We start from the raw sequence: 12,817 nt of genomic DNA, 5'->3' as shown, positions 1-12,817 counted from the left end.
ATGCGTATACAATTATGCGCCAACTGTTAGTCTGGATGGCAAATTGGCTGGGAAGTAATTTATTGAGCTGCGTGAAGTTAGAGGTTGTCTGCCTCCAACGATTCGATCACGTGTCATGGACCTAGCAAGGGCATTGGGGAATGTTTACGTCACAGCAAGCAAGAGTGGGAAAATAGGCTTAACAGAACTACAGCGATGGTATCAACAATGCTTTTGGCCCATAGCTGGTGAAAATAATTTGATGTTGGTTGACTCTTGGTCTGCCTATAAAAAGCATACTGTGTTAGAGAAAACCAGCCTACAAAACATACCATAGCACAATCTGCAGCTACGCCATAAATGATCACCAGTTTCACAATAAAGTAGACGACAAACTGGTTCGCATTTGGTTGCATGCCATCAGTTTCCATCAGTTCTCATCACCACGTTATATCAACATGATTATCTATGCATTCTGTAAGAGTGGATACCTAACTGATCGTCCTGAACGATTTATAACTCCCAAGGCGTTCGCTTTTGATCTTCTGACACTAACTTTCGTGATCACTGTGGCGCGTCATTTCTCATTCGGTCCTCATTTTGCAAGTTAAAGGTTTGTTTGAACATTTTGTGAGCGTCGATGAAGTCCATTTCTTGAAGTGTGACACATACATTCCATAGAAGGTGATCTCTGCACCGCCCACACTCATTTGCTGTCGCCGCCCTATTCATATGGTGCGTCATTAGCAGCTAATATTCTTTTCTGTCTCAATTGTTACTAGAGCACTTTCAAATGCCCTGTACTAGACATCCCACCTGTGACCTCGCACTCTTGAGAGTTTTTTGTGAGACGTGTTGCACTACTTCATGATCACAGAGAGGATGAGGGTTGTTCTCAGTTACCGCTGCTGCTTGACGTCGTGCCACATGTGTGGTGTAGCTTTTCGACGTTTGCTCATTTAGGGCAGTCAGAAAATGCACGACACGTGACGTTCAAAGCAATATCCACTTTCTGGGAGTGGCCAGAGTTGACACAGACAGTACAAACGTACTCAGCTGTTGACAAAGAAAGTGCCGGGGCGGTAGTTCGTACAGTTGCTGAATGTGCTTTCCCAGTCTGACCCTGTTAACATACGTAGTAGATTATTCCTGGCTCTGACTTTCATAAAGACAGAATGATGATGTGTTCTAAAAGCAAGAGGCCGATCAAGCTGAACTCTAAGGTATTTGACAATAGGGATGAACTCAAGCTGTCTTTCTTCCCAACTGATGTTAAGTTTGTGATTAGCAGCAAGATTACATAGATGGAAGAGCGTAGTAACCTGTGTTTTTATAGGATTCGGCTTAAAGTTGTCAGTTTTTTAATACATCAATGAAATTACCCTACATCACACTTGATGTGCCCAATTTCTGATACCCAGCAAGGAAGTATTTGCTGTAAATATTCTTTAAAATTAGATCGTACTATTCTTACCGTAATGTTCTTTCTTTCTTAATCTGTTTACCCTCCAGGGTTGGTTTTTCACTCGGACTCAGCGAGGGATCCCACCTCTACCGCCTCAAGGGCAGTGTCCTGGAGCTTCAGACTCTGGGTCGTGGGGGATACAACTGGGGAGGATGACCAGTACCTTGCCCAGGTGGCCTCATCTGCTATGTTGAACAGCGGCCTTGCGGGGGATTGGAAGATTGGAAGGGATAGACAAGGAAGAGGGAAGGAAGCGGCCGTTGCCTCAAGTTAGGTACCATCCCGGCATTTCCCTGGATGAGAAGTGAGAAACCACGGAAAACCACTTCCAGGATGGCTGAGGTGGTAATCGAACACACCCCTACTCAGTGGACCTCCCGAAGCTGAGTGGACCTCGTTCCAGCCCTCGTACCACTTTTCAAATTTCGTGGCAGAGCCGGGAATCGAACCCGGGCCTCCGGGGGTGGCAGCTAATCACACTAACTGGGAGTGGACTGGACTAACAGAGGCGGACTTTACTGTAAACTACTAGCATTTTTCCTCCTCATTATCTACTTAACGGTTTATAGGATAGCCTACTTAATATTTAATTCTGCCCCAGTGGTCGCTAATTCCTGGTATTCCCATACAGGTAATGCATAAGTCATTGTGTCTTACAAGATAAAGATCTCATGTAGGTATTGTTTCTTCCAGTAGGAAAGTCCACGACATGAATAAATCCATCATCGCTAGATACTTTGTTTACTGTGACATCACTTTAGCCGGCGGTTGGTCATTTACACTTTCAATGGAGCTTTAAATTATTATTTTGTTTTAGTACACAAATGTTTTTTATTTCGTCTCACATTTGAAATATGGCAACACTGTACAGTAAATTTAAATCTGTACCCACATATTATCGACGTCCTGAACACGATACTTCAGGGCTTTCTGTATGGTATGTTGATAGAAATGGTTGGGAGCATAATCAGAAATACCGCCAGCTGAAACTGAGGGTGCTTTCGACGTGACATCATCTTATTCCGCTATAACTATTGCCAAGAACCACCAAATTACAATATCCGCAATGCCCAGTGCGTCGCCCCTACCACAAATGAAAATCCTCAACTTGTTTCTAGCCATTCGACCCGGTCAGCAATGGAATGAATGGAGCCCCCATCTATCGGCGAGGATAGAAACTGTGGCGGCTGCCAAAGCCTGTCACACTCGTATGGGGCAATGATTAATGACTGACAGGTGAAAATATATGATATTGCGGAGTGTTTCTGGAATGAAAGTCGAAATGGAAAACCGGAGTAGCCGGAGAAAAACCTGTCCCACTTCCGCTTTGTCCAGTATAAATCTCACGTATGTGACCGGGATGTGAACCACGGAACCCAGCGCTGAGAGACCGGCGTGCTGCCGGCTGAGCCACGAGGGCTTCGTCGCCAGTACTACGACTGGTAAAAATCCAACGAGCGCCTCACCACCATCAGGGTGGTGGTGGTGGTGGTAGAATATATATGGGGCATTTTCTATCTGTCGTAAGACGTTCCTCAAAGGGGTAACCCCCAAAGAAACGTATTGGTTACCACGGAGTCCCTAACTGAGCCTGGCATTGCTTCAAGTCACTTTTACCAGCCTTCCAATCTTCAACGTATGGACTAAAGAGCGGGATGGGAAAATCAAACATAACAAGTCCTTGTAAAGCTAATACCGTAGGGATCGGGAAAGAACTACAGTTGAGCGAGGGCAGGCACATACTTATGGCACCGAAAGTCTGGCTGGGATGTCGTGTTTGACCCACCTCAACTCAGCTAGCGACATCGTAGTCTCATTCCACGCTGTCATCGGGATGACTGCACGGCGCCATGGCTAAATGGTTAGTGTGCTGGCCTTTGGTCCAGAGGGTCTCGGGTTCGATTGCCGGCCGAGTCGGGGATTTTCACCTTAATTGGTTAATTCCAATGGCTCGGGGTGTGTGTGACGTATTCAGCATTAGAAATCATCGCAGGTAGGGCCCTCATCTCCACAGACGTATAGGTCGCCTAATAGGCCGTCTAAGAGAAAAAGACCCGCAACAGGCCTCTCTGATCACAGAGATGACCACAGTGTCTTTTCTGCAAAACGGCAGCAATTTCTAATTCAATACCTTATCAGTGTTTAGGTAAGATTAGTTCCAGCTGGGGGCGGCAAGTATACTCAGCTTTCGCCTCACATTATTTTCCTATTCTTCTTCTTCTTCTTCTTCTGCAAGGAAGAGGGAAGGAAGTGGCCGTGGCCTTAAGTTATGCATCATCCCGGCATTTGCCTGGAGAAGTGGGAAAGCACGGAAAACCACTTCCAGGATCGCTGAGGTGGGAATCGAACCCACCTCTACTAATTTGACCTTCCGAGGCTGAGTGAACCCCGTTCCAGCCCTCGTACGACTTCAAAAATTTTCGTGGCAGAGCCGGGAATCGAACCCGGGCCTCCGGGGGTGGCAGCTAATCACACTAACCACTACAACACAGAGGGGGACTTCCTATTCGTTTACTGTTTCCTAACATGCGACCCCGCATTGGAACCGCTACAATTTATGCTAATATCCTGCTTTCATACTATTGTTTGTTGTTATGTTTTTCATTTAATTTTGCTGCTATAAGCTATTAACAGTGGGATATCTCCCAGCTGCAATTTTGTATTGTTGCTTGAGTCATCAGTCCATAGACTGGCTTGATGCAGCTCTCCGCGTCACACTGTCCTGTAATTTCTACGTCCTGTACGTTTGTCATATCCATGTCTTGGTCTGTTCTTAACCTCTGTGGGTAGGGGCGGTAAAATAACACACACGATATTCCCTGGCTGTCGTAAGAGGAAACTAAGAGGCCCTAGAGGCTCTGAACTTTAGAGCCTGGGTTGGCAATCACGTCACCCTTAGCTGAGACCTGGCACTGTCTCCACTTACTTGTGCCAGGCTCCTCACTTTCATTTATCCTATCCGACTTCTCTTGGTCAACTCTTGCTCTTTTTTACCCCGACGGTATTAGAGCACTCGAGGCCTAGAGAGTCTTTTTCACGCCCTTCGTGGCCCTTGTCTTTCTTTGGCCGATACCTTCATTTTCGAAGTGTCGAATCTCTTCCATTTTTTCTTTCTGATTAGTGTTATATAGAGGATGGTTGAGTAATTGTACTTCCTCTTAAAACAATAATCACCACCACCACCACCACTCTTACCGCCTACACTTCTATCAAAAACTAACTGCACAAGTCCTGGGTGTCTTAAGATGTATCCTAACATTCTATCTCTTCTCCTGGTCACCGGGCGAATTGGCCGTGCGGTTACGGGCTCGCAATTGTGAGCTCGCATCCGGGATATAGTGGGATCAAACCGCACTGTCGGCAGCCCTGAAGATGGTTTTCCGTTGTTTCCCATTTTTACACCAGGTAAATGCCAGGCCTTTCCTGCCCGATCGTCGCCATACGACCTATCTGTGTCGGTGCGACGTAAAGCAAATAGCTTCTTTGGTCAAATTTAGCCAAATCGATCTTCTCACAGAAATTCGATTCAGTATCTGTTCATTCGTGATTCGATCTATCCATGTCACCCTCATCATTCTTCTGTAACACCATATTTCAAAAGCTAGTTATCGTCCATTTTCACTTCGATACAATGCCATGCGCCTTCAAAAACATCTTTCTAATTTTTACATCAATGTTCGAAGTGGACACACTTCTCTTCCTTGCTTACACTAATCCTCATTTTATGTCATTCTTACTTCTGCTACTCGAGTAACAATATTCATCATCTTCATTTCCTAATGTAGACTTCGTTCGTCTGCACTCCATTACTTTTGTTCTTCCTCTCTTTATCTGCCTCAAGGGCAGTGTCCTGGAGCGTGAGACATTGGGTCGGGGATACAACTGGGGTTGGAAGGGCTAGACAAGGAAGAGGGAAGGAAGCGGCCGTGGCCTTAAGTTGGATACCATCGCGGCATTTGCCTGGAGGAGAAGTGGGCAACCACGGAAAACCACTTCGAGGATGGCTGAGGTGGGAGTCGAACCCACCTTCACTCAGTTGACTTCCCGAAGCTGAGTGGACCCCTTCTAGCCCTCGTACCACTTTTGAAATTTTTTGGCAGAGCCGAGAATCGAACCCGGGGGTGGCAGCTAATCACGCTAACTACAACACCACAGAGGAGGATTTATTTTCATCTTGTACTACTTCTCTCCGTGGCTCAGGCGGCAGAGCACCGGCACCTCACTGCTGGATACCGTTGTTCAAATACCGGTCACTCCATGTGAGATTTGTGCTGGACAAAGCGGAGGCGGGACAGGTTGTCCTCTGCGAACTCCGGTTATCCCTGTCATCTTTCAATCCTACAATACTCTCCACTATCATTTCATTTCATCTGTCAGTCATTAATCATTGACCCAGAGGAGTGCGATAGGCTTCGGCAGCCGGCACAATTCATACCCTGACCCGGTCCTTGACTGGAAAACAGGTTGTGGTTTTCATTATCATTGTACTTCTTTTCCAAGACTGTGTCCATACCATTCAACAATTTATCCAGATCTTCTGCAGACCCAGATAGATTACAATATCATCGGCAAATCTCGCGAGTTTTGATTTCCTCTCCTTTAATTTCCTTCCCAAATTCATCTTTGATTTCCTTTACTGCCTGTTCTATTTATATATTGAAAGGGAATAGGTTGGGACACGAACTTTAGCCTTGCCTCCTTTAAGGATTGCTGCTTCTTTTTCATAACCTTGATTCCTATCACTGTATACTGTACTGACTTTTGTACAGATTGTGATAAATAATTTTTCTTTCTCTGTGTCTGATCCCCATCACTTTCGGAATTTCAAATAACTTTGTCCAATCAACATTATCGAATGCCATGTATGTGGGCTTATCGTTCTTAATTCTATTTTCTATGATCCAGAGGCGTGCAATGAATCCCATCTACCCCAGCCCTGCTGGGGTCAATACCTTTGTATTTACATTTTATTATTCCTTATAACGTGTTTTGTCATCATCATCATCATCATCATCTGTTTACCCTCCAGGTTCGGTTTTTCCCTCGGACTTAGCGAGGTATCCCACCTCTACCGCCTCAAGGGCAGTGTTCTGGAGCTTCAGACTCTTGGTCGGGGGATACAACTGGGGAGTATGACCAGTACCTCGCCCAGGCGGCCTCACCTGCTATGCTGAACAGGGGCCTTGTGGAGGGATGGGACGATTGGAAGGGATAGGCAAGGAATAGGGAAGGAAGCGGCCGTGGCCTTAAGTTAGGTACCATCCCGGCATTCGTCTAGAGGAGAAGTGGGAAACCACGGAAAACCACTTCCAGGATGGCTGAGGAGGGAATCGAACCCACCTCTACTCAGTTGACCTCCCGAGGCTGAGTGGACCCCGTTCCAGCCCTCGTACCACTTTTCAAATTTCGTGGCAGAGCCGGGAATCGAACCCGGACCTCCGGGGGTGGCAGCTAATCACGCTAACCACTACACCACAGAGGCGGCATAACGTGTTTTATACAGCTTAAAAACTGCGAATATTTAAGCCAAGCCAAGTACAGCTGTTTCGACAATCCGCTCGCTTTACCACAGTTCAGCTTCTCCAGCGAGCTGGGTTTCCTCGCCGACGCGAAAGAGAGCTACCCCAGCGAAATTTAAGTCGCTTGGTTCGCGCATTCACGTGAAGCTTCCTTGTCCTGGGAGCGGGGTCGGGCTGCGGGCCCTCCCCAGACAGCAATTTACGGCGACAGGCCAGCTAGCCTGGGAAAGGTATGTTAGTTTTAATACCAGACTTTCGAAGTGTTCAGCGCCACACAAGAAAAAGAACAACATGTTAACAGTAGAGCCACTTGCACATCGTCTTGCTAAAAAAAATGAGCCGGTTTACGAAGAAGATTATATTTTATTCTTGGATTTCGGCATGTATAAAGTTTTCTCGAGCAATCCATTGATGGCACGAGTAGAGTATGTGTTCCGATAGCGGCAGAAAAGTATTTAGGTTGCCCAGCATGAACGCAGAACTAAGCATGAAGTAAAATGATTTTGTATTTGGTTGTCTGTGATGGTGGTATATAGTGAAATATTTTAGTGTTCCTCTTGGATTATAGGTGAAGTTTCCGTGAGTTTTGTGCCATTCTTCATTAATGTAACGTATGTTATACGACGTGACGAATATTTTCCCTCGTTTGTCGTTGAAGCACGTACAATTCAGTGAGTGAGTGAGTGAAAATATAAAACTTCGGTAACGGTAAAAAATCAGTTACATTTTGCTGATTCAGTTAAGCTTAAGGTTAGGCTTTTGAAGTTAAAAACAAATACTGTAGTTAGTCCCAATGTACTTTTGTGAAAACCATGACTGTACTGTACTATCACGAACATTGTCTAAAATCTGCTATACATTAAGTTATGATGGTGTCGTCACTGCCATGAACATCTTCTTCTTCTTAATCTGTTTACCCTTAGGGTCGGTTTTTCCCTCGGACTCGGCGAGGGGTCGGGGGATACAATCGGGGAGGAAGACCAGTACCCCGCCTAGGCGGCCTCACCTGCTATGCAGAACAGGGGCCTTGCGAGGGGGATGGGAAGATTGGAATGGATAGACAAGGAAGTGGGAAGGAAGCGGCCGTGACCTTAATTTAGGTACTATTCCGGCATTTTCCCGGAGGAGAAGTGGGAAACCACGGAAAACCACTTCCATTATGGCTGAGGTGGGAATCGAACCCACCTCTACTCAGTTGACCTTCCGAGGCTGAGTGGACCCCGTTCCAGCCTTCGTACCACTTTTCAAATTTCGTGGCAGAGCCGGGAATCGGACCCGGGCCTCACCGACACAGATAGATCTTATGGCGACGATGGGGCAGGAAAGGGCTAGGAGTGGAAAAGAAGCAGCCGTGGCCTTAATTAAGGTACAGCCCCAGCATTTGCCTGGTGTGAAAATGGGAAACCACGGAAAACCATTTTCAGGGCTGCCGACAGTGGGGTTCGAACCTACTATCTCCCGAATACTGGACACTGGGGGTGGCAGCTAATCACACTAATCACTACACCATAGAGGCGGACGAGAGTGCGGCTACCATTCCTTATATTTAAAAGTCATTTTTGCCGCTGGGGTAATGACTGTGTTCACCGCACGCCACTGCTAAGATCAGACGTAAAGCAGGGTTGCTTCCCGTGTCCTTACATTTTTTCTGAAGCAGAGTAGCCGCAAGGCTGTTCTAGTTCTCTGAATGTATTACTTACAGGCATGTGTTTCCGTGGTGTAGTGGTTATCACATCCGCCTAACACGCGGAAGGTCCCCGGTTCGATCCCGGGCGGAAACATGAATATTTTTACCTTGTACATTATGTGGTAAATGTTAGAGCACAGTTAAGTAAGGCCTTTCCGAACCTTTACTTTCACTTCACTTAGGGCTGTTGCTACCGAAGTTCAACAAATGAACATCGCTCGTGGTGGTGGGAATGTTGCTGAAGTGAGTTCAGAGAAAGCTGATCGTTCATATCCTCAGTAGTATAGTTATCAGTATCCCCGCTGTCACTTGGGAGATCGAAAATCGATTCCCCACCGCGGAGAACTTATTGATTCCCTGCTAAAAGGAGATGGTGTGTTCCAAGCCCGCCGTCGACAGCCCTGGACGATTTCCCAAATTCACACGATACAAATGCTGGGACTGTACCTTAATTAAGACAGTGGTTGCTTCCTTACCACTCGTAGCCCCCCCCCACCTGTGGCCGTAGAATAACATCCACAGTATCGCGTGCCTATCGTAAGAGGCGACTTAAAGGGGTCCCGTAGCTAAGTCCTGGAATTGCTTCCACTCAGTTGTGCCAGGCTGCTTGTTTTCATTTATCCTGTCCGACCTTCCTTGTCAACTCTTGTTCTTTTTTCGACAGGTGTCTTGGCCGAGGGAGTCTTTAATTTTCACGCTCTTCGTGGCTCTTATATTTTTTGGCCGATACCTTCATTTTTCGAAGTCTCGGACTCCCTGCATATTTTCTTCTGATTGGTGTTAATAGAGGATGGTTGCCCAGTTGTACTTCCTCTTAAAACAATAATCACCACCACCATCACCACCATCACCACCACACCCAATCCTAGCCTTGTCTTCTTCGTTTTCTTCTTCTTTATCTGTTTACCCTCCAGGGCCGGTTTTTCCTTATCACTCAGCGAGGGATCCCACATCCACCGCCTCAAGGGCAGTGTCCTGGAGCTTCAGAGTCTGGGTCGGAGGATACAACTGGGGAGGATGACCAGTACCTCACCCAGGCGGCCTCAACTGCTATGCTGAACAGGGGCCTTGCAGGGGGATTGGAAGATTGGAAGGGATAGACAAGGAAGAGGGAAGGAAGCGGCGGTGGTGTTAAGTTAGGTACCATTCCGGCATTTGCCTGGAGGAGAAGTGGGAAACCACGGAAAACCAATTCCAGGATGGCTGAGGTGGGAATCGAACCCACCTCTACTCAGTTGACCTCCCGAGGCTGAGTGGACCTCGTTCCAGCACTCGTACCACTTTTCAAATTTCGTGGCAGTGCCGGGAATCGAAGCCGGACCTCCGGGAGTGGCAGGTAATCACACTAACTAAGGCAAATGAAAGGGAGACCTTAACGTCCCTTGTCCTGAGTGGTGTTCTAGATTAGATCTGTACAGGATTTAGGTGCATTTTATGTTACAAATACTAGTTTAGGCAAAATATCTTGTGCAAGTTTCATTATGGATTATTTTATGCCATATTAAATTGACCACTGAACTGAAAGGCATTAAGTCGCTTTTTCAAAATTGATTCTCAAAAATGTTTATTAAATTAAGAATGACGTTCCACTAACACAAATATAACCTGAGTAAAATAGGAGATTACTATAATGTTTTTGTTATGTTCTGTTCCGATAATGTCATGTTTCTCTCTCCTGAAATGTAGTGGAAACTGACTTCGGCCGATTTAATTGCAGTATTGAAAAAAAAACTATCTGTTAGAAAACTGCATCCACCGAAGCTCTAATAATGCCTCCTACACTGTAATCGCGTTGGCTTAAAGACAGATGCACAGATTATCAGTTTAATAGCTGGTAGTGGATTAGTACCAAGGACTGCTGATATACGAGCACTATCAACAATGTAGCTGTCTTATATCATAATCAAAGTCTGGCTCAAGGTCACTTCCAAGGCCGGAAATATCGAAAGTAAATGATCTATAAAGGCCATTCGGTGGAAATAATGATTAAGAGGATCAATTCATCACACATGAAGCACAATCTGTTTTTATTACATCCTCTCCAAAACTTATTTCTGGTCTGATAGTAGTCATTATTCTTTTTCTTTCGCACGGTCTCTGTAGGAACACGGGCGGATTTGCCATGGTCTGGGTTTTCTTCTTCTCCTCTCGGAACCTCTTCATTGTCTCTCTTCCGTTCTTCAGCTGACATTTTCAGCATCCGCTTCTGATCCTGTTCCTGTATCTTTCTCTGTCATTGAACTCTGGCATATTGGCTGGTGTATATTTATTTCGTCCGCTTCTGTGGAGTAGTGGTTTAGCTGCCACCTCCGGGGACCCGCGTTCGGTTCCCGGCTCTGCCACAAAATTTGAAAAGAGGTACGAGGACTGGAACGTTATCCACTCAGCCTCCGGAGGTCAACTGAATAGAGGGGGTTCGATTTCCGCCTCTGCCATCCTCGAAGTGGTTCTCCGTGGTTTCCCACTTATTCTCCAGGCAAATGCCGGGATGGTACCCAACTTATGGCCACGGCCGCTTCCTTCCCTCTTCCTTGTCTACCTTTCCAATCTTCCCATCCCCTACGAGGCCCCTCATCAGCATAGCAGATGAGGCTGCCTGGGAGAGGTACTGGTCGTTATCTCCAGTTGTATCCCCCGACCAAATGTCTCACGCTCCAGAACACTGCCCTTGAGGCGGTAGAGGTGGGATCTCTCGCTGAGTCCGAGGGAAAACCAACCCTGGAGGGTAAACGGATTAAATAATAATAATAATAATAATAATAATAATTGTACCGGGCGGTACACCTCTACACCGTTTATTTAAAAGTTGCGCCAGTTGAAACTCCTCTTCTGGAGGAAGGTTGAACTTTATCTATTCTATTAATTCTCTACTTTCTCAGAAGATGTCACCACGTGGAAAATTTTGAGTTTTTGAACTGTGTCACTTTTGATGTGTTTTTGTTTAGCTTGAAGTAAGAAGTGTGAACTTTCTCTTCTAGAGGACACTACTGAAGATCAACAATAGTGCAACCTAGTGCGGAGTCAAAGAACTATTTTGTTGAAGAAATTTTTATTTCAAATGTTTGTTCTTTGCTAAATTTCTTTCTGTTATTGTTTAAGTTGGCTGTATACCCCTCTCTTTCCCCTTGTTTTGCATGTAGCCAATCCCGAATTTCTTAAATTAATTTCTATCCAATCAGATGTATCTTCCCCCAACTTGAATCGATTGCGGGGTCCTATCCAATAAAAACATTGTGGGCGGGTGTTTTCATTCCCCTAACGCCTAGAAACTTCCGCGAGAGTATATAAACTGCTGATTTTAGGGTCTCCGGGCCACTTCTGTTCCATCTTTCAGTGTATTAAGTACATAGCAGGAGGCGGGAAGCGCCTCTTTCTTCTTCAGCCGTTCAACACCAGGTAATGGCCTATTAAATACTTCTTTTCTTGCTAGGTAGGCAGTTTAACACTCGCGGCGGGTTCGAAGCATTTCCATCATGTAACCTTTTCCTAAAATGTAATTACTCTTTTCATCTTTTTCTTGTAAAGCTACATATTGGGATAGAGAGTGCTACCCTCTCGAGCTCCCACTCACATTTGTTTTGAGGTGAACTTATTTTCTCAAACTATTCTTCGTTTATGTAATGTAAAGTGTTCTTCTCTAAGTCACCTCTGTAGTATGGGATTAGCCCTTGCGTTAGTGGCCCAGAGCCAGATTAGGTTTTAAAAACAAAGTGTATTAGGAGTGCAAGTTCGCCTCCTCTCAAATTGTTATTTTAGAGGTCATGTAATCAACCTTCTTTTCATGTAATAGACCTCAGTAGGTTGGGTATTTTACCCCTGTGAATACGTCCTTAGAGGACAGCTTGAAGGTAGAGTTTGGTGTGGCCTTGTGATAGGCTTACAATTTTGAGAGCGGATCGCCCTTTGAAATTTGTTTCTGTATGCCTCGTGCAGGCTTTATGTGTAATGTTTGGAGCCAGTGCTCCTGGGCATGAATGGGGCTTTCTGCCCCTTGGCTAAAAATTTTTGGAGTAAGGCGGGGCTGATGGCCCAAGAGTTATGAAGTAAGGGCACTGAGCCCGAATCCAGTAATATTGTACCTACATTTTTGCTACTCTGTACCTGTTATGATTGTTATCTCTTGTTTTTGAAAAGAAAATATAACCTAGTTAAATTTTAAATTAATTT

The 12,817-nt window shown here is 45.6% G+C and overlaps 1 non-coding gene across 1 annotated transcript; it reads left to right on the top strand.

The window, feature by feature from the left end:
- Window positions 1-8,671: 8,671 nt before the first annotated feature.
- On the top strand, window positions 8,672-8,744 carry TRNAV-AAC (transfer RNA valine (anticodon AAC)). The gene has a single exon. It is a non-coding gene; the product is annotated as a tRNA-Val (tRNA).
- Window positions 8,745-12,817: the final 4,073 nt, after the last annotated feature.

This window comes from Anabrus simplex, chromosome 8 (assembly GCF_040414725.1).
Source record: "Anabrus simplex isolate iqAnaSimp1 chromosome 8, ASM4041472v1, whole genome shotgun sequence".
Lineage (NCBI taxonomy): Eukaryota > Metazoa > Arthropoda > Insecta > Orthoptera > Tettigoniidae > Anabrus > Anabrus simplex.
Note: the sequence above shows the minus strand (reverse complement) of the source record. Positions and strands in the feature narration are given on the sequence as shown.